This window comes from Corvus kubaryi, unplaced genomic scaffold, assembly GCF_017639235.1.
Source record: "Corvus kubaryi isolate FWS band 111438036 unplaced genomic scaffold, C.kubaryi_AGA036_p1.0 74, whole genome shotgun sequence".
NCBI classification, from domain to species: Eukaryota; Metazoa; Chordata; class Aves; order Passeriformes; family Corvidae; genus Corvus; species Corvus kubaryi.
The window spans coordinates 14,553,974-14,573,979 of record NW_024582061.1 but is presented as its reverse complement, the minus strand read 5'-3'; the positions used below and the strand labels follow the sequence as shown (position 1 = coordinate 14,573,979).

At 45.5% G+C, this 20,006-nt stretch overlaps 1 protein-coding gene across 1 annotated transcript in view; it reads right to left on the bottom strand.

The window, feature by feature from the left end:
* Nucleotides 1-3,452: 3,452 nt before the first annotated feature.
* MCM5 (minichromosome maintenance complex component 5) overlaps nt 3,453-20,006 on the bottom strand; it is a 32,752-nt gene continuing 16,198 nt past the window's right edge. Inside the window, exons 18-20 of the transcript XR_006020012.1 lie at nt 14,690-14,700; nt 11,510-11,515; nt 3,453-3,463 (exon numbers count right to left, since the gene is read on the bottom strand). The gene's annotated coding sequence lies outside the window, so the exon portion shown is untranslated. The remainder of the gene's footprint in view (nt 3,464-11,509; nt 11,516-14,689; nt 14,701-20,006) is intronic.

The following is a 20,006-nucleotide window of genomic DNA, read 5'->3' as shown; positions in this document are numbered from 1 at the left end:
GACCATGGAGGAAAATGCTTAGACCAAGTGAAAAAGGTGCTGTTCATAATATATTTGAACCATTCAATTCCATTGAAAATTATACTGGGGGGCTGTGATGTTGGCACCTGGCCATTGTGTCAAGGATCCTCTCCATCTCACCTCTATTTATGTAGCTCAGTGAAAAATCCACCAGGCAGGAACCACTTCCAGTTACTAATGACCAAGGCTGTGTTTAAATGAGTGGCTGGCAGTGGAAAGTATTAGCACTCCCTAAATTCAGGGGTTTTTTGGTAAGGACCCTCTTAAACCTGTAATCTCTTGTGTTGTTGAGGGTTTGGTTATTACTCTTCTCTAAAAAAATCCCCTTCCATTTTAATATGACTATTTTTAGCAAGTATCTATAGTGAGGGAAGAAATATTCAGTGAGGCCCAACAGTTTCAGGTGAACAGAAGATACCAGCAGTTCAGCATCTAGACAGCATCAACATCCTGGCAAGCATTCCCCACCTGCTGGACCAGTATGGCCTGAAATGTGTGGTTTCAAATCCAATGGCCACTTGTCTCTGGCAAGTTTGTCCTGCACTCTGTCCCCAGCCAGGTCCCCATATCCCTTTCCTTGCCCTGATACTGATGATTTTCTGTACCTGGAGTGAATCAAATAACAGGGTTAGGTCAAAAAAAAAAACCCCATTAGTTTTCAAGAGCTTTTTTCTGTAAACCAGTGTACTGAAGGGGTTAAATGAGGCCCCATTCCATCAGGAAGGAGGGGAGGCATAAAGGTAGCTGTCACACACCTTTCTCATCTGGACAGTCTGTGGTGATGGTCACACGAGTCTCAGCCAAAGGCTGCACTTAGGGTTTGGGAGAGGGTTAGGATTAAGAAAGCCACAAAGCCTGGAGCTCCAGGGACAAAGTACAAAAGGCATGCCCAGGGGAGCACAGCACTACCCCAACATTGCTCCCTTCACACCTCTTGCATCTTGACTACCCACAGTGGCAGAGCAAAGGAGAGAAACCTCCCTTAAAGAATGGTATCGTCAGAAGCTGGTTGAGCTACCTCAGATTGTGACCAGGAAAATGCCTGCAAACCCCCTTGTTTCCTAACCTACTCTCACTCAGCATTCTTCTGATGTAGGTGCTGGGAAATACATACACAGATGGAATTAACTGAATCAATAGATTTATTGCTAATGGATTGTTACTGGCTTGTGAATTAAAACCTCCATGGAAACACAGCATAAGTTGTCCTTGGAGCCCTTTCAGAAGGGAAAGTTGGTCCTTGGATTCCGAAAGCTTGTGAAACTGCCCTAAGGATATTTCTGTTTGACAAGATTAGGTCTAATGGCTCTGTACAATAAGTTAGCAGAGCTGTTTCTTTGTTACTCTGAGTAAAGTAAGAGTGTCAAGTAGGTGCCCGGGTAAGAGGAATGGAAAGCACCATGCCAACAAAAGGCCATAAGTCTGTATCTGACAAAAAAACCTGTTCAGTTTGCCATTGAAAATAGGGTTTAATAGTCACTGAGAGCAACAGAAATATCCCAGGATGGCAGAGGATATACCTGGAAGGGTTACAACCAAGTTAGGCAGAATAACCTGAAGCCATGTACAATACCCTGAGGTGGAATGAATGTGAAATACAGCAGAAGTCTTGTGTGGAGATGGGAAGGGGGCCCTAAACATATGTCCTTTATATACACTAAAGTCCTGGATAGAGGGGTTGCGTGGAATCAAACCTCTTGTACAACGTGCCCTCTGGTACACTGGGCCTCTGATCAAGCATCTTCCCCCTGAAACTTAAGTTCCAGAGGTCCCTGTGATCTTTAGTGCCCTCCTCCCACCCTCTTCTGAGCCAAACCAGCCCTTTCACAAGTCCTTGTCCTTCCCATGCTAGAGCTCAGATCAGCTCAGGACCTTGGCACAGACTAACCATTTTCTGGTTCAACTGATTTTCCTCCAAGTTAGTGAGTCAAATCTGCAAACCGAGGAGTCCAGTGGGTGCCAGAAGTACCCATGAGAGAGCTGCTGGGGATTGTGACTTTTCTGCCTTAGTGAAAGGGATACCCTGGATCCATGGCAGTGCTGGTCTTACGTGCCTGCAGCTGCTACCGTGACACAGAATGCTTTTGTGAATTTAAACTAAGGGATTAGACAAAGAATCAGCTAACCTAGAGTGCAGCACTGTTTTGTTAGAATTAAAACCTTTCTACATTTTTCACCAGATCTTTATACTTTGTTTAAAAACACATTGCTCAGATATTTCATTTTAACCTTGACATGTTTCTGTCAGCTTTTTTTTTTCTCTTGCCTATATTTCCCTGCTTGTAAATACAGAACACAGTGCTATCTAATCCTTCTTCAGTTCTACATTTCCAAGCAATTGCTGGTCAGGCTGGGGCCTACACTGTCCCCTTCTCCTACTGAGGAAATGCTGTTCTGTGACCACCCTAAGATAAGAGCTGGGCAAGTGCTGCTTCCTACTGCTTAAGAGATCAGCCTTGTACAACACCAACCTCTGCTCAGCCTGACTCCTCATTCCAGCTGTTGCTCGAGGGAGCCTCCTCCCTCTGCCTGCACCACTCAGGCAGGGCAGAACCATACTTAAACTTAGGATGAAGTGGAAACTGCATGAAGATGGTGAGACTCTGACATTTCCTAGAACTGGACTTTTGTGTTTCTAGTTTTTCTAGGTATTTTTACAGGAAATATTTTTCATAGATTCAAAGCTAGGGGAGTTTAGACACTTATTTTATTAACCCCTATTTTCATGGCTTAGAAGCCTGGGGAGCCTAGAGCAAAGACTTGAAAATGGCGTGGCCCTCACTGCGGAGTCATTCTGCCTTTCTGAGCACACCCAAGAGCTCTCTACCTGTTTCGCTGTTTTCACTGGAAAAGCATTCGTAAAACAAAAGGGGACCCATGAGAAACAGGGAACTAAAGGCAGAGTATATAGGACACAGCCAAAGCCAGAGAGAGCAACTGGACCAACGGTACCATCAGGGTATTTAAGGATTTTGATCTCATGTTGAGCTGAGAAGGAAGATCTCAGTTTACTGACAGAGGGGATAGCATGAGAACAACTCGCTGTGTGTGCTGACAGATGCTTATTTGGCTGTGCAGCAATGCTGAGTTATTCTAGCTGAGAATCTACACAATTATTCCTCTGTGCAGAGAAGAAACTAGAGCTTGCAATATCTCTCTTTGCTTAGCTCTAGAGAGATGAGTACTACTTGTTCCCCCTCCTTCCTCTAAAAACCCCCTATCTTCCTTGCCCAGATCTCTCAAGCATCCTCCTGTGTAATGCTTGAGAGATCCCGTTATGTGATGACAGACATATCCAGCATATCAGGGAGGATGGGGAAAGGGCTGCAGAGGGAAGCAGCAGCTGTGGAGGCTGGTGTATGTCCTGTGGCAGTGTGGTACTGCAGGGCCTCTCCCACCCAGGCACCATGGATCAAAAGACACCCAGGACACCCAGCTCCATCTGGGCCTGGAGGGCTTTGGGGAAGGAAATAGCTAGAGTATTATGTCCTACACACAAGGTATGGGATACCTGGCCTGACACAAGGAAGAGCAAGGCAATTTGAGTTTCACATTTTAATCACCAGCCTCTATTGTTGTACCTCCCCCCACCACTGCTTGCAAAACACAAAGCTACCAGGCTTCCTTTATCCCTGGATATTTTCTGTATCCTTGAGGAATATCTAAAATATATGGGCTTCCCCCAGCCCTGTGGGTGAGTACTCTTTCCCATGGATGTCTCTTCTCCTTAAATATCACAGAAAAACACAGACATAAAGAGATATAGTAGTTTACCATGGAAGCCAGCCCAAGAAGTAAATAATAGGAGAGAGAACAGTTCCCCATGAGCCCTGAAGACCTGCTTGGCTCAAACTGCTCTGGCATCTCAGTGCTGTGTACCCCAGCAGATGCTTCTGTCCCTGAGCAGCATAGAGGGATGGATGGCCATTTGTTCTGGTTTGAAAGTGAACCAGCAGGAGAAACGAACCCCACTCAGTTACCTTAAGAGAGATTTCAGGTCAGAGTTATAATTTACTAGAGAGATTACAATAAATGCAACAATACAGAGAAAAACTGGCTTAAACCCACAAAGTCAGAGTACAACCTGGCACTATTTTCATCCAGGTGGTTGCAGTCCTGCTGAAGACAATGATCCTGTGGAAATTCTGGTTTTCTGGATCCATTGAGAGGTGGTGTCCTAGGTCTCCAAATCCCAAGATTATATACGCTCAGGTTCAGGTGGGGAATGCTCAGTACCTCCTCCAGGGCAGGGAATTTTACGCTGGAATGATGTAATCCTGTGAGTCATGGGGTGCTTTGGGAGTCCCTCATGGTCTAAGTCCTTGCAGCTGTCTATTCTGCTGGTGCCATTGAGTCCATTATGGCCCATTAGAAGAGATGATCCCCTCAGGGTGGGTGTAACTGTGCTGGTGCTTCACCGGAGGGAGTTATCACAGCTGAGTCATTTGTGAAGGAAAAGAAACATTACCCTGCCTTGCAGAGCTTGCCTCTTTTTCCTTATCTCATTTAACACCCAATTTGTAGCCTGAGGTGTCAGGTGTGCACTGGGCGGCTCCTGCAAACCACCCATCATTAACAGTTTATCAGAAATGACCTAGAGGGGAGTAGAATGCACAGTTTGGTTACATCCCTATAGCGCTAAACTGGCCCTCTGCTCCTATCACCAGGACATCACTGAACAAGGGAAGGGGGGGAAACTGACTGCAAGTTTTTAAAACGTTGTTTCCGGAAACCCTTTCCTAGATTTCCTGATCTTTATGCTTTAGTGTGCGTCTGTGTCAGTTTTCCCTTGCTGCCCGCAGAGGCAGCCCCCGTTGTCTTTCACAGCTCAGCTCTGCTGCATGCCTTGGGCTTGGCATGGCCATGGGGAGCTGGATCAAACCCTGGGCTGTGAAGAAACCCAGCCAGTGTCTGAACACAGAGGCTTTGCCTTCAACAGGCATGGTGTTATCCAAGGGCAGAAGTGAATTTGAGGGGTATTGTCTGTGCTTTCCCTGCGTTGGTCACCTGGAACCACAGAGAGTCCGCAGCACATCTCCCGCTCCAGGGTGTGTCTGGGCACTGAGGGGCTTGGCTTCTGTAGCCACCATAGGGATAGGAATGCAAACACAGCCTGTTTTATTGCAAGTGAGACTGAGAGCTCACAGCAGTAATGCTGGCAGTCTAATGGGCAAAAAATGTGAGCCAGCATTTGGGACTTCACCCGCTCCCCATTCCTGTTTGGGCCAGCTCAAAGACGTACTGCCCAGCTGGCTGAGCTTAACCCTCTGCATGCCCATCTGCATAGACTCTGGGTCTGCTTTATATCACTTTCGTTGCGTTCAGTTCCTTGCTGAGCTGTGATGAATTAGTGAGGCTTTACTGTCACCAGAGAACACATTCATGTTTTATTTCAGCTGTTCCAATTAACTCTTTCTCTCTTTCCCCTTAGTTTTTCTCCTGGAGCCTTCCGCACTCCAGTTTTCCTCCCAGTTCTTCTTCCCTGAGTGGTGCCCTGGCTGTGACACCCCATTTACTGAATTTAAGCATCCACAATGAAGATGGTGGTGAAAACCAGCTGTGCCCCTGCTCAACCATTCCCACCTCTGCCCTCTGTTCCTTCCTCACACAGCCCTTGCTGCATCCCACGCCTCCTCCTGGCCTCTCACCCCAGCACAGCTAGATCATCTGGAAAATGTTTTGACAAGCACTAAATGGAACTACTTGCAAAACTGTGTCAAAATCAACAAATAATTTTGGCTGGAAAAAAAAAAAGTTGTGAAGAGAAGGAGGAATTTTGAAAATGCCATGCAATGTCACTCAGACATGTGCAAAATGAGATGTTCCATTTTGGAAAAGCCTAAATCACATCAAAGATTTTCAGACTGACTTCAGACTTTCCAACAGCATTCCAATTACTAGATTTCAAAACAGTGGGTTTTGATAGCTGACTGGCAATTTTGTATTAAAAAAAAAAAAAAAAGATTTGCAGAAGATTCACAAGACAATGGTGAAGTGTTTTCTCTTGGTCTGAGCAAAAAGGCCTCAGGATGACCTGAATCATCTTTTCTTTCAGGTTTTCAATTTTATTTTGAGAAAAATATATGTAAAACTTTCTACTTCAGTTTGACCCAAACAATCCCCTCTACCTCTCCAGTATTCATCCCACTGAAAAGACACACTAAGAAGGATCCTCTTTCACTCAGTCCAAGCCAGGACCTTGATTTCTACCATTTTAAAGAGAATTTTGTACAGCTTCTTTCATCTTAGGCAACAGGGGCAGCTTCCCGAGACAGATTGGCTTTGCTGGGCTAACAGTAGCCTTTGAAAATCCACCCAGTAGGCACACCTAGAGTTTAAATACAATGTGAAAAGATTTGAAGTTAATGTAATGCACTTTTAATGCAGCCAAGCCTAGAGGTAACAGCTTTCAGCACGACGCCTCACTCAGAGAATGAAGCAGGTGACCCACTCCACTGAAGTTTGAAATTAAAATGGAAATGAACTTCCCCACTCATCCATCATTACACCCTCACCTTAAAAAAGCTGAGGTCATCAAGAAAAAAGATGGGATGTATTTTTTAATTCTGTTTTCATTATGCTCTGAGTTAATTTTCATGGAAATTTGGAGAAATCACTTGGGAGAGAGCCCAGAAAAAGAAGGCAAAGAAGGATGGATTTTAAGTGGTTTATAGGAATTTGAAAGAGAAGACAGTGATTCATTTCTGAAGTGAGGTGCCACTTCCTTCAGCCAGGAACAGTCCTAGCAGCCTCCTGGCATTCCCAGCGGTCAGGTTTCCAACCGGGAGCTGCTGTGCAGGGTGTGTGCCGGACCTGGCTTGACCAAGGGCATCTTTGCTCAAAGCAAGGGTGACAAAGGGCAGCCAGCAGCACCCAGAGCCACAGCTATACCCGGGGTGCTGTGTCCCCGGCCAGTCCCTGCCCACCTCAGGGCTTGCAGGCTGTCACTGTTCTGTTCTGTCACAGCAGTGACTTGTGCTGTCCCATCTGCATCCCATTCTGCACATCAGGGATTGCAGTGCGGGGCCATCTTCACCATACAAAGGTGTCAGCAGAAAATGTGACTTCAAAGGCTGGAAATGCCCCCCCCCCCCACTAAGCCAGGAGTCTGACTGCAGGGTCTGAATCTGGCTGAGAGCCGAAATGCGCAATCCTGTCAACCATTTGTGGCATTTTTTTTCCTCCAGCATCTCTTTGGTGTCTCTCATCACTTCAGCTTGCTAATTAGCATGCTTATTGTGGGTTTCTTGCTTCTTTTGAAATGTGCTAAGACACACAGTTCTGGAAAAAGCACACTGACAAACTTGAAACACCTGTAATTATCTGCAGTAATAGAACTTGGGTCCAATGGCAGTGAGCCACGCTATCGTGCTGTATCACACCCTCTGCCTATGAGCAGGCAGATGTCCCCTGCTTCCCAAAGCACCTTCCCCACAACCAAGTAGCACTTGGCCCTCCACAGCAAGGAGTGCTCATCACAACCAGGCAGCAGCGCCGTTTCCACACCCCGCTCAGAAGTGTGTCTGCTGCTTCAGGGGACGATTGAGTACAGCTGCCAAAAAATCACCAGGGAATCTTTAAACTCCACAATTAAGATAATTTCACTGCCTTCCTTGTCATTTCCTTGCTAGATCTGAATCTTGTAGGACTTAGTCAGGACGACCCACCCCATCTTTCTCGCCTGGCCCACACTGCTGAAATCAAACAGAATGCTGTGAAACCTGAATCACTTATGTCTCCTTAATCAAACTTCAGGGCACAGGCAGTATGACACAGAAAACCCCTGCTGGAGGAAACAAACACTGTGTTTTAACCAGAACCAATCTCCCTGCCTGATAAGGAGGACACCAGTTTGCAGGTTCTTCCACTTTCTTCCAACCTACGCATCAGCCCCTGCATCCTCGCTCAGATCACACAGCATCTGCATGATCTGAATCACACAGGCAGGGTTTATTCATTGTCACATGGCTGGAGAAAACCCACACTCATCACTTGACATATCTGCAGCTTAACCCAGGACATGGGAGAGACCAACAATTTAGGCAGCAGTTGGAAGCTCCCTCTCTGGAAGCTCTCATGGGACATGGAGACCTGATGAAGCTGCTCAGGCTTCCAGGAAGCTCTGTACCAGTGAGTGCACCAGCCACATCAGCACAAAATTGGAAAACACTTTATCTGAAACACAGAAGAGTAACAGGACAGTTGAACCCAAAAAGCAAAACATTTTCTGCCCCTCATCTAAGATGGGCAGCAACACTATCTGATCAGTCTAGAAAAGAGCTCCATCTCTACCTTAAAAGGGTAACCAGCCTGCCTGCTCACTCCTGGAGGTGTACCCATAAACTCTCTCTGCTCCAGCTGCAGTGTTTAGTGGGGCTAGGCTCTCAGGCTGATTCTTGTCACCTGTGCCATTCCTCTTCACTAATTTAAAAATACTGGTATGCTCCACTACTCTTTGCTAGGTGCAGCTTTCTGTGAGCCCACAGAGTGCTTCCAGCACAGTGATGAATTGCACAGCTCAGGCCACGCATCATAGTGTGGTGAAAGTGCAAGATGGAGGAGAAGATGAGGTAGGAGTTCTACACTTGACATTTGCAGCATTTGCCCACCCGTGAAACACAGTGATCTGGAAAGGGATGGTGACATTTCCTCATCACCCCTGAGCTAATGTCTGGGCCTCTGGGCTTGCCTTGCTCACATCTGAATCACCCCATGTTGGTTGCAGCATTACCCTTCCTGCTCTGTGCCAGGTTCTTGCCTGGGCTTTGGAGCAAGTGAAGACATTGTCCTGTGTGGGCACACACCAGTGACCACCTACGACACCTCTGCACATCCTCGCTGATGCCAGTGCAGCCTTTGTCTTACAGGTGCATGACCATGAAGGAGGCAGAGTGTTTCCATCAGAGGGTGGCACAGTCTCTCTGCTGACCAGGGCCAGCCACCATGTCAGAGGGAGGACAGGTGACAGTGAGGGATGGAGGCAGGAAGGGATGCTCCTCACTGCATGGATTAGGACAGAAGGTTGGGAGAGTGGTTGGCCACACTGTATCTCCCTGACTTGAGTCTGAAGCCATGTGGCAGCAGATACTCTGCGTGATCTGGGAGGCCCCCGTCTCAAAGGGGCAAGATTGGCCAAAGTGGTGCTTGGAAGTGCCTGGCCCTGCAGCCCATGGAGCTGGGGCTGAGCTACGAACCCAGGCTGGGACCTCCTGCCTCTCTTCAACAGCCCCCTGCTACCGGCCTTGGTCCTTCTGGACACCAGTCCAAACTTCAGCTCTGGGTCTTTGACCACAATGTAATATCCACCCTTGCAGCCAAAAGCATTTTGGAACATGCATGTTTAAGCACCTGGCTAAAACCATCATGACAAAGGACCAAATCACATCACCCATCCTCTTAATATAATTTAATATATATGGTGTGCATACAGTCAATGGTCCAAACTCATTCAGATTCACCAAAATAAACAGAAACAACTGGCATTTGACAGCTGTTTGTGCAGATGGCATAACTAAATTTTCTTATCCTTTAATGTTTGTCTTTAATAGAGAAATGTGATTTATTTGCACCTGTATTTGCAAGGCAGGTTAAATTCATTTTATAAAATAAGCAGTGTAAAATTCCTTTACCTAAATTACGTGTAGATTGCTTTTGATTCTTTATCTCTGTTTCTTCTCAATTACTTGTTGTCTTCTTCTTTTCCCATCTCAGATTATCTTAACACATATTTTTTCCTTTGTTCACCATACTTCTCCATCCTTTCCTCTCTTCCTTCCTCTCTTCCTCACTCATTTTTTGTTTCTTTCTTTCTTTAGTTCACTGAGACTAAAAAAAATGTGGATTTATATTTTGTTTTTCATCTGGCTCTCCTAAGGAAAGAAGACATGAGACAATACAGTCTGGCCATCACTCTCCCTAGTTTCTACGGTGAAAGCCTCAAACATAACAAGTTCTTACAAGCTGCATGAAAACCAATGACCAAGTGAAGATATTCAAGCTAGGAGTGTGCTGAGGGGAAGGCCATAGCATAAATTTAACAATTATTTTTCCTGTTCGCTATGCAGTCAAGCCAAACTGCGAATGGGTGTCAGCCACATGATCACTGTCTGTGTTGTTTGGGCTCTTGAGTGGATATAGAAACAGGGGCAGTGGGTACAGATCTACAGGAACTCACATTGCATTCTTTCTGCTGTTCACTGCGCAGTTTGCTTTCTCAATTTCCTAGAAGACATTTTATTACAGTAAAAATAAACAAAACCTCTGCTACATCTGCTTTATGAGGGGGAAAAAAAAGCTGGCACTGAGAGAAGGAAAACATAGGAATGAGAGAACACAGAGAAAAAGATTTTGAGACTAAATGCTGCCTCAAAGTTGTGAAGAAAGAAACTGTTTCCTGCTGTTTCGTTCCTGTTTTGTTCAAAGAAAGAGGGTTTCCTGTACCTTCAGCGTAAATAAAGCAGGGCTGCAATAAGAAAATACAGGGCTCCATTATTAGCTGTTTTCTCCTAAATGAAACAGTCCTCAGGACATTTAAAACTGGCTAAAAATGCAAGTCAAAAAGGGATAATAGCTTTGTGAAGCGATCTAAAATGATCCTGACATTGCACAGGCCTGGTGTGTGTGCATTATCTTAACACTCCACTGGTGTTTATTTTATATGTGTTGTCACGTCAGAGCTCTGACAAGGCTTGAGCTGAGTTTCCATTCCCCTGGAAACTCTTAACCCTCCCAAGACTAACAGCCCTGTTCAAATGAGCAGAGATCAGCCTAAACTTCCTCCCATTCCCTTGACCTTTCCCCATGTCCACTGTCTCCCCTACCCCACATTACTCCTTCTAAGCAATCCTGTCCTCCCGTGGCATCCAAATTGCAGTACTGATGGCTCCAGAGCACTAAACTGGGGCCCTGGAAATTCCCGGTTGTACTTTGAACTATGAAATGTTAGTGGCTGAGAAACCTTGGGTTCATTGTTTTGCCCTTCTGATTTTGAATTTCCATGTTGGTTTTTTTTTGTTATGTTTGTCTCTTTTAACCTAAAAAGTCTGCTTTCTTTTTCTTTTTCTTTTTTTCTTTTTCTTTTTCTTTTTTTTTTTTTTTCTTTTTCTCATCTAGTTCATGCCTTCTGGGGTCTGGGTTTTAGAAAAGCAGCATCCCAGGCTACAGATAAAAGTTGTGATAAAGATGAGTGGTGCTGGCATCTGTTTTAGTACACTTATTCTGCAACTCCTGCTCTTGTGGCCTTCCCTAGCTGTCAAAGAGCTTTTTTGACTCCCAGCATTAGGCTCTTTACCCTTCTTGTGATGAAGGGGTTTTTTGATGCCAAAAAAGAAAGTCATATGGATAAAGTACTTCATGACTCAGTCCAAAAAGAAGTCACAGATTGTTTTGCTTTCCAAGTTGTTTCAATAACCTTATGCAAATCTCCAGCTCTGGAATTCTGATATCCCCATTTCTCAGATTTCAGACATCTTTTGCCTGATCGATGCACGGGGCACTGTCCTGTGACTGAAGCGTTAAGGAAGTTTCCTTTATTGAATTGTATTTTCATTCTGTCTGTCTCTACTGTTCCCCACACCACACCCCCTCAGGATTTTATAACCTCCATGCTCTATTTTGCCAGTGATGTCAGAGGCAGAGCAGTTACCATGGAGAAGGGGACAGACTTCACTGAGATGGACACAAACATAGCATCTACAGCAAACTCGTGATTCATCGGCCAAATTGTGTGTCATTATTAACGACTTGCAAAAGGGGTCATTGATAATTTTTCATTTTAATGTATGTGGTGGTGGACAAGTTTATTAAAAACTTAATGAAAGCCTGGCTAATGTTTACATCAGAAAAAGCCACAACACATGTTATTAATGAATAAGTGGAACAATATCAGGCATCCTCTCAAGAATGGTTACAAGAACATGGCTACAGAAACCAAGCTGGGGGCTGGGGATTTTCACTAAAAGAAAACACAATTACTCATTGCACGCTAGGATCAATGTTGCAACGATGCACAGAAAATGCAAGGAGCTCCTTAAATGGTGAGGAGAGAACAAATCCAATGGCAGTAGGTTGTGTAAAGGGCATCTCTATGAGGATGCACTGATGAGATTCAAAATATTTCTGCTTTTCTTTCTGTTGTTTGGTTATTCCTAATGTTTGGCTTACTTCTTAAGTTTTGCTTATTATGTGAAATATTTAGCTCCTGCATAACCCTCTTTTCTCAACAGCTGTTTAAACTTTTTCCTCTTCCATCACTCTAGGAACATTTTCATGAGGTGAATGCTCCACAGTAACCTTTGCTTGCATGAAGGGGGAAGCTCAGCACCAGGAGAGGTTCTAGGAGCACCATCTGGCTCCAGAACACTGTGACTTGCCATGTGTTCTGGAGCCAAATAAGTGTCTAAGATCAGTGAAAAATCCTACATGCTACCTAGATTTAGGAAAAGCAGTTCAGAAACACCAAGAAACCCTTTTTTGGTCACAGAATCCAGCACTGAGATGCTCTGCAGAAGTTTTCTATGAAAATAGCTTGCACATTATTTCATAAGAATAGGAAATATTCTCATCTTATAAATAATAACAGAGTTGAGAGTTATTTGTTTTCTCAATTTCCTTTATGATTGTGAGGCTTTTTTGCTCATCATCAGGGTGCTGGGAGTATTTATCTCTAGCAATACAGAGGCTGAGATGAAACACCAAATTCAGCTCCAGCTCACAGTCCAGCATAGGCAGAACAGCATTAAGTTCACTTTTGTATAATTTTATAGTGTTTTGAAAACTGTCAACTATAAAAATGTAGTTAAAATGACAGCACTAAGAGCTCTCTGGATCTTGGCAAAAAATGCTCATTATTGCTCAGTGGAACTTCTTGATGAGGTGTTGTAGCTGTAACTGGCTTCTTTGGTGATTATTAAACACAGTCACCCAGAAGCATCTCCTGGCTCAGGAATTCCTGTAACTACTGTTTTTCAGAAGGGTTCTCCTGAGGCAACATCCCTTAAGACTTACCCTGCATGCTGTACTCATCCTGCCTGCTGGAAAAGGGAAAGGAAAGTTAGAATCTCAGGCTCGTACCATCACATCTTTCATTACCTTACATTCACCTTAGCCCCACTGGCATGAATCACATGAACCTACCTTGGAAATTACGGAGTTGTGAGGGCTCCCATCCCTTCAGGATCCAGGATTCTGGAGAGCACTCTTCCATGAGTATGGCATGTACACTACCCTTGTCCCTAAAGGTCCTGACCCCTCTCAACTGGACTTGTCCTCTGCCACGGAACAGGGAGTCCTGCTCAGGAAAGAGAGGTATAACACCCTTCAGAAATACATCCCACTCTGCCAGAGCAGGGAAAGAAAAAACAGGGAAAAAAAAAAAAAAGAAATTATGGAAGACTCCCAACTGTGCTGCAGTACAAAGGAATATCTTGTTCTTTTTGAGATCCATATGGGAAACTTAAAATGAATTGGTTTGCTTTATGAATTTTTAACTCTGAAGCCAAACAACCCCATGTATAAAAGAACTGTGGAATGGGAGATCCTGACACAGATCTGCAGTTCCAAGAGCAGAAGAAATACATCTCATTTTTCCCTGTTTGTTTCTTTTACTCATCTCCCATCTCCCAGCTAAGGGAGAACTCCTGCAGAGTGCATTTAATTAAGCAAAACCCATTTGTTTAATGTCTCGAACTCGGGGAAACAGGAGTAAACATTCTCGTGAAACACCAATGTAAATTTATTTAAGGACAGGAATTTGTAATGGCCAAATCACATCTTGTACTCAAACCCCACTTAAATAATCAGATTGAGAGTGCCCAGAGACCGCCTGGGAGCTGTTTTTAGAAGAAGAAATGTTTTGTTCTGTTATCTGAGATGTCCCAGGACAATCCTGCTGAGAGGATGTTGTTACCGAAGGGTGTCCTAAGTGGGTACTCATGGAATGACCCTCTGTGCAAACTGAGAGAGACATGGGACACAGCATGACAAAACACTGTTGCGGAAAATCATCTCACTTCCCCCCTAATGTGTTCTGAAATTACCTATTTTATTCCTTCTAGGATGAGTCTTCATTCAAGCCATCTTCATGAAGCCATCTTCACCAATTTCCACTCTTGGATTTGGTAGAAAAGTAAGTATTGAAAATGAAAAAGATTTTTTTTTTTCCTTCTGAAATCCCAGCATTTTTCTTTTCTCTGTGAGAAAGCAAACAATACAAACATGAAGTTTTGAAAAAAAAACCCCTAATTTTTTTGATTTCACTAAAATTTTCCATTTGCTGAGCAGGTCTGCCTGCCAATAAAGACCCCGGCCTGTGCCCCCCTCCATCCCATTTCTGCTGAAATGCACCCTCCTCAGGGTGAGACGTGTCTGCCTGAAAGCCCTCAGGGCAATGGTTTCCAAGAAGGGAGATTCACAGTGGCCTCAAAACGAATCATCTGAAAGTGGTCACTGCTGCGTGTCACAGCTTGCACGCTCACCACAAATTGGCTCTGGCAAATCGAGTGTGGCTGACCTTTTTCTAAGTGAGTCGTTTATTTCTGTGTACCTGTCCTTGCCTGCTCCACTCAGAGGTACTCCAGCTCCATCCTGATGGCCTCGATACTCAGAGATAATGCTTCCCGCCTCCTTTCTGATTTCAGGTGGTCCTGGGTGTTAATCAACATGCTTTCATCTCTTCCTGCTGTCTTCTGCACCTTCCTCTGGACATGGGAGATGTGCTGCCACTGTCTCTTCAAAGCAGCAGTGCCTTCAGGCTCGGGGCTGGCTGCAAACCAGCCCTGAGAAGAGATGCTGGCCTTCCGGGTGTGAGGGGTGAGAGCTCTGTTGAGGAAAGTTGCTGGAAAACCCATGCTACCATTGCATCTCACACTGGGTGTTAGCAAATGGTCACAGGTGAAGCCCAGACCAGTTCACAGCCAAGCTAGAGGCCCCCAGGGATGCACACAAGAAGGAAGAGTGCGGCCCTGCCTCTCCTGGGGCTCAAGAACAACTCTGCCCTGGTTGCAAGGAGCTTGGATGTAACCAGTCCTACTGCCTTGGGGGTGTCACAGCATGCCTTGTTGGAGGACAGATAGCTTTTAGGTGGAGAGCAAATTTCCAGGAGAAGCTCCTACTAACCAACACCTAATCTCTCCTCCCTCATTGGCCCTTTCTCCTTCTTTCTGGCACTGTCAGCGATGCCACCCTCTCTGCTCTGTCACACGTGTACCAAAATCCTGTGTGACCTTCAGCTCATTCTTCTCTCTCCTCTTTCCCCAAGTTCATAACAAATTCCTGCAGTTACAGTTCAGCAGAGAGGGGGTGGCAGGGCCATGTTCCAGCCCTGGCACTGCGGCTGTTTCTGCACATGTGTACACACATGTGGTTTCTGCCAGTTGCTGAGACCAAAAAGCAGGGATTCATTCAGTCCAAGCCCCCGTTAAAAAAAAAAATAAATTAAGTATGGTGAGAAATGGAAGCCATTTTCCTATTTTGGGATGTGGGAAATTGCAGGTCTCCCTGGTTATTTATGCTGGTAGTGTTTTCAGCCAGCAGTTCTCGAGGGTGTTGAGAAGGAGCTACAGTGTCTTTTGGTTGAGCAGCACAGTAATTTACAACTTACAGATGAGTGCACACCCACAAAAACTTGTGCACATATCAAACCCCAAGCACCAAAACTGCAGGCAACCACAGAGCCACGCTGCAGAAACCTTCCTGACAGGTCCTGTGAGGAACTGTCAGAGGTAATGGCACGTGGCCATCTTCACCATCCTGGGAATCCACGTCACCAGGCTCTGTCCTGCAAGGCAGATTCTGCCACTGCTGATCAGGCCTCCTCTGGACAGAGTGAGTCAACTCTGAGCAATAAAGTATTAGCAAAGCAACCACCACGGATCCACTGGGACTTCTCTAGGAAACCAGTTCTGCTTCATTCCCACCAATTCAACTTTACTCATCACTACTAACAGAAACTACACCACCAGTGAAAAATACTAACATAACATGAAACAGACCTTCATTCCTTATCTGAACACTACACAGATCCCACTCCCTGAAAGCCTCCACTGCTGGGGCAGGCTGACTGGCTTGGGCTGGGGTACACACAATCTACTTTAAAAGCCCTGTTCTCACATGGTGACGGTGATACCCTTGTACCATGTACACAGAGAGGAGACAGACCCATTCCATGTAAAATAACTAAATATGGTGGACAGGATCATAGACAGGGCAATACTTTAATTTTGGTTAATGATGCTTCTCTGTGCTTATTCTTATGTAAACTGAGAAGAGGTTTCTGTCTAAGTCTATAAAGTATGTGCCTCAGAAATATATTTAGCCCTCGTGGCACAAAATAAACCTCCTAAATGAGATTGCTGTAGGCTTGAGCACTTGTCTAGTAAACTGGAATAACCCAAATTTACTGAAGATTAAGGATTTTATACAATTTCTTTATAAAGTAATCGTGGCATTAGTCTCCAGCAAAACTGCCACAGACCTCAACAGGCTCAGATCAAGGGATCCATTTGAAGTGAATATTTAGAGTAACCTCACACTCTTTCCATTTATTTTCCAGATCCCATCTTCATCTGCTGGGTATGTACCATGCCTTTCCATCTATTGGCATGGCTCTGTACAAACAGTAGATAAGGAACAGTAATTAGGTGGAGTGGCAGAGAGGAGTTCCATGAGGGATGAAGCTCATAGCCCAGCAGTCCCAAATATCACAGCAGAGCACGGCTGCAAAGAGGAACCTGTCACCAGGCATGGGACTGGTCCCATCCCTCGAGTCTCCTGCAGTTGTGGAGGCCAAGAGAAGAAAAGGCAGGTGTAGGACTGGAGGCTGGGGAGCTGGCACTGACTAGAGAGCATCCTTACGAAACAGCTGGCATTTCTCTGCCTGCCTGCCCGGAGAGAGCTGCGCATTTTGTCTGAAGCCAGACTCTTGAGAGCAAGCCCTGAAGAGCCCCTATTGTAAACACCACACAAAAACACAAAGGAGAGAGCCCAAAGTAAAAAATATTTCCATAATAAAACTGTCAAGGGAAAATGAGAGACCAGAAACCTCTGTACCGCCAAGTAATTAAGAACAGTGACTCCCTCTCCAAAGCACTTGAGATAAACTGTCTCCTTGGAGAGGAGCATTTGGGATGAGACGAACACAGGGACTAGAGGAGTAGATGACCCAGGGAAGAGTGCCTAGAAGCTGCAGGGGATGAATACGTGGCTTGAGCTCCTGCCAAGGAGCACAGAAATCCCCACTTCCCTGTGGGCTTCCTGATGTTCTTCCACAATTTCTCCAAATTAGGTCACTCCCACACAGACTACAAGTAAGAGCAGCCAGCACTGGACCACCCAGGGCAATGGGGACAACACTAAGGATGATGAAACAGAACCCCAGATGATATGATGCAAGGGAGGGTTGGGCAACTAGAAACACACTCCAGTGGAAGAGGGACAAAGAAAAGTCACAGATGATGGTGGAACGTGATCTCTGAGTTGTGCCCAGCCTAGCGTGGGAAGTCCTCATGTCATGGAGTTCTGTGCACGCAGTCAGCCCAAGCTGGCACGTGGGGGTCCATCTGTGGCCTCGCTGCATCCGTAGTATGGTGGCTCCTCAGCTGAGGTGTTTCTCTGCCAGCACAGGAGAGCTGACTTTGCCAAAGTCTTATGTTTGCTGTGGCCAGCTGAGAGAGCTGTCCCCATGCTTAGCTTTCAGAAGGGGTTCACCAGCAAGGAATGAAATGTGGTGTCAGGGTCCCGGGTTATTTCTCAGCTAAATACTGAGAATCTGCCTCCTTCTATGAACCATCTGGGATTCACTCTTCTCAGCACTGGACCAGTGCCTCTTTCCCTGCTGCATCTCACAGCCCTTTTCTGACCAACACTGCATTTACCAGAGGGCTGGCTAGCTGCCTGAGACAGTGAAGAATAATAGCAACAGATCACCAAAATTCAATTTCTCACTCTCCTTCTGCTCTTACTTCCCAGGTCACAGGAAGCCCCACCAAGAAGTTGCCAAACAAGAATCAGGGCAAATGGCGATGAACTCCAGACCCGGATGGTCTTACAGACTCTCAGAGGAATTCAGTTCACATTTGGGCTTGCAAAGTGAGTCTGTCCAACCGGCACAGGAATACCTTCAGGCTGATTATTCCTCTTCCTCACTGTAATTAGGAGAAGGCATCCAGCTGCTGAAGAAAAATCATGTTCAGTTCAGCTCAAAGAGCTGAACGAAAAAGTCTGTGGCCTCTGAAACCCACTCATGCACCTTATAGCTGAAAAGAAAGACTGTGGGACTAGCAAGAGGACCCATATTTTTGAACAAATCACCTGCTGTTTTTAGCCCAGACACTGAGACATAGAAGTGCCCCAAATGAAATAACAGATGAAACACAGATGTGGAAACCAAGACAACCAAGACCTGATGGAGTTCAAATGACAGAAATAACCCTAACAGATCAATACCACGCTAGGCAACCTAGAAGAACCTGTGGTCTCAAACACTCATCTGTCAGACTCAGAGCAGAAATTACTTCCATTTCAGAAGTGATGAAGTCATTCACATGCCAGGTATAAAACACAAATGCCAGACCCTTGGCATTGTGCAGCTACCTGACAAAGGCATTAAGTTAGTTGGACTCATCTGAAGCACAGTCTTTTTATATTTTCAAAACACCAAGTTCTGTGCAAGTATTCAGGCTGCCATGGCAACGTGGTACATTTGTTCCTGAGTGTCATTTCCCATCACAATTGGTAGTTTTTTTTCAGAACTTTGCCCAACTTTAAAACTTTGGTTGCTGAGGCAACATCTCCCTTTAAAGGGAAGTGATTGGCTCTGCCTATTGTGCCAAGGCAAGGGCTCTTCTGTGAAGACCAGAGTGCTATGGCAAGGGAGGAGGTGTTAGGGAGGCTTAAAAGATATCCAAGGAAGCAGGGGGAGAGGAAGGAAGTGCGCTGAGAAGCGGCTGCGTAAGGGCAACACACGCCTTTGTGGGAGGCAGGTGGGATGGGCTCTGAGTGGGAGGCTCCAGGCTTAGCACAAAGAGCTAATGTGCCACATTACATCACTGAGGAGATTAAATGAGATCTCGTTGAGAAAACACTTTGCCTTTAATGTATCCCGTGAGGATCTCGTGGAGATGCATAGTCCTCACAAGACCTCTGCAAGAAAGGCATTTGTCACTGGGCTTGTTTGATAAAAAAAGTGATGGAGGCAGAGAGAGCTTGAATGAACTACTGAAGGTCACACAGTAAATTAGTGGCTGATACAGGAATAAGCCCCTGGGGGTGTTATGTTTCATTTGTAAGATCATCATTCCTGCGATATTTAACTTAGGCTTAAACAGAAACCCATTTGTGTTCTGCAGAGAAGTGCTGCAATCCCTTTTTCTCTCACTAACATATTACAGTCCTCACCTCTGCTATCTGTCAACGTATTTGGCTGAAATGCACTGAAGCAGGGTTCTTTCCAGATAGCAAGGCCTGGATTTGGACTCTTCCTGATGTCCTGCTGCAATAAACGTGATCACCACCAACCATCATAACAGACCTGGGCAGCAGTTTGGGAACCAGTTTAGGACTGGGAAGTGGGATTGTCCAGGCATGCTTTACGCAGGACTTCCCCTCTCAGCGGCTCCCACTAGTCTTGTGCTTCCCTTGCCTCCACCAGCACCCAGTCCGGGCAGCCTCTAACTGCTCCTTTTGCTCTGCTGTGATCTTCACATGCAGGAGCCCACAAAAGTGGCCAGAAGAAGCAGAGAAATTAGCTAGCAGAGAAGTTACAGTCCTTTGGACTGTACAGGTTTCACCTACCTTTTGCTGCTCACTCTGCGACCCAGAACAGAACCACTCACATCGTTTTCTATGTCATAAGCAGGCGGATGACACACTTAAAACAATTTACCGCTTCAACAGGAGTTCTCCAAAGCCCTTGGCTACTGCAATGCCTGTGAGCTGGCATCTTTTCCAGCCTGGAGGTGCACACAGGACATGCTGCTGAAAAGCAAAGC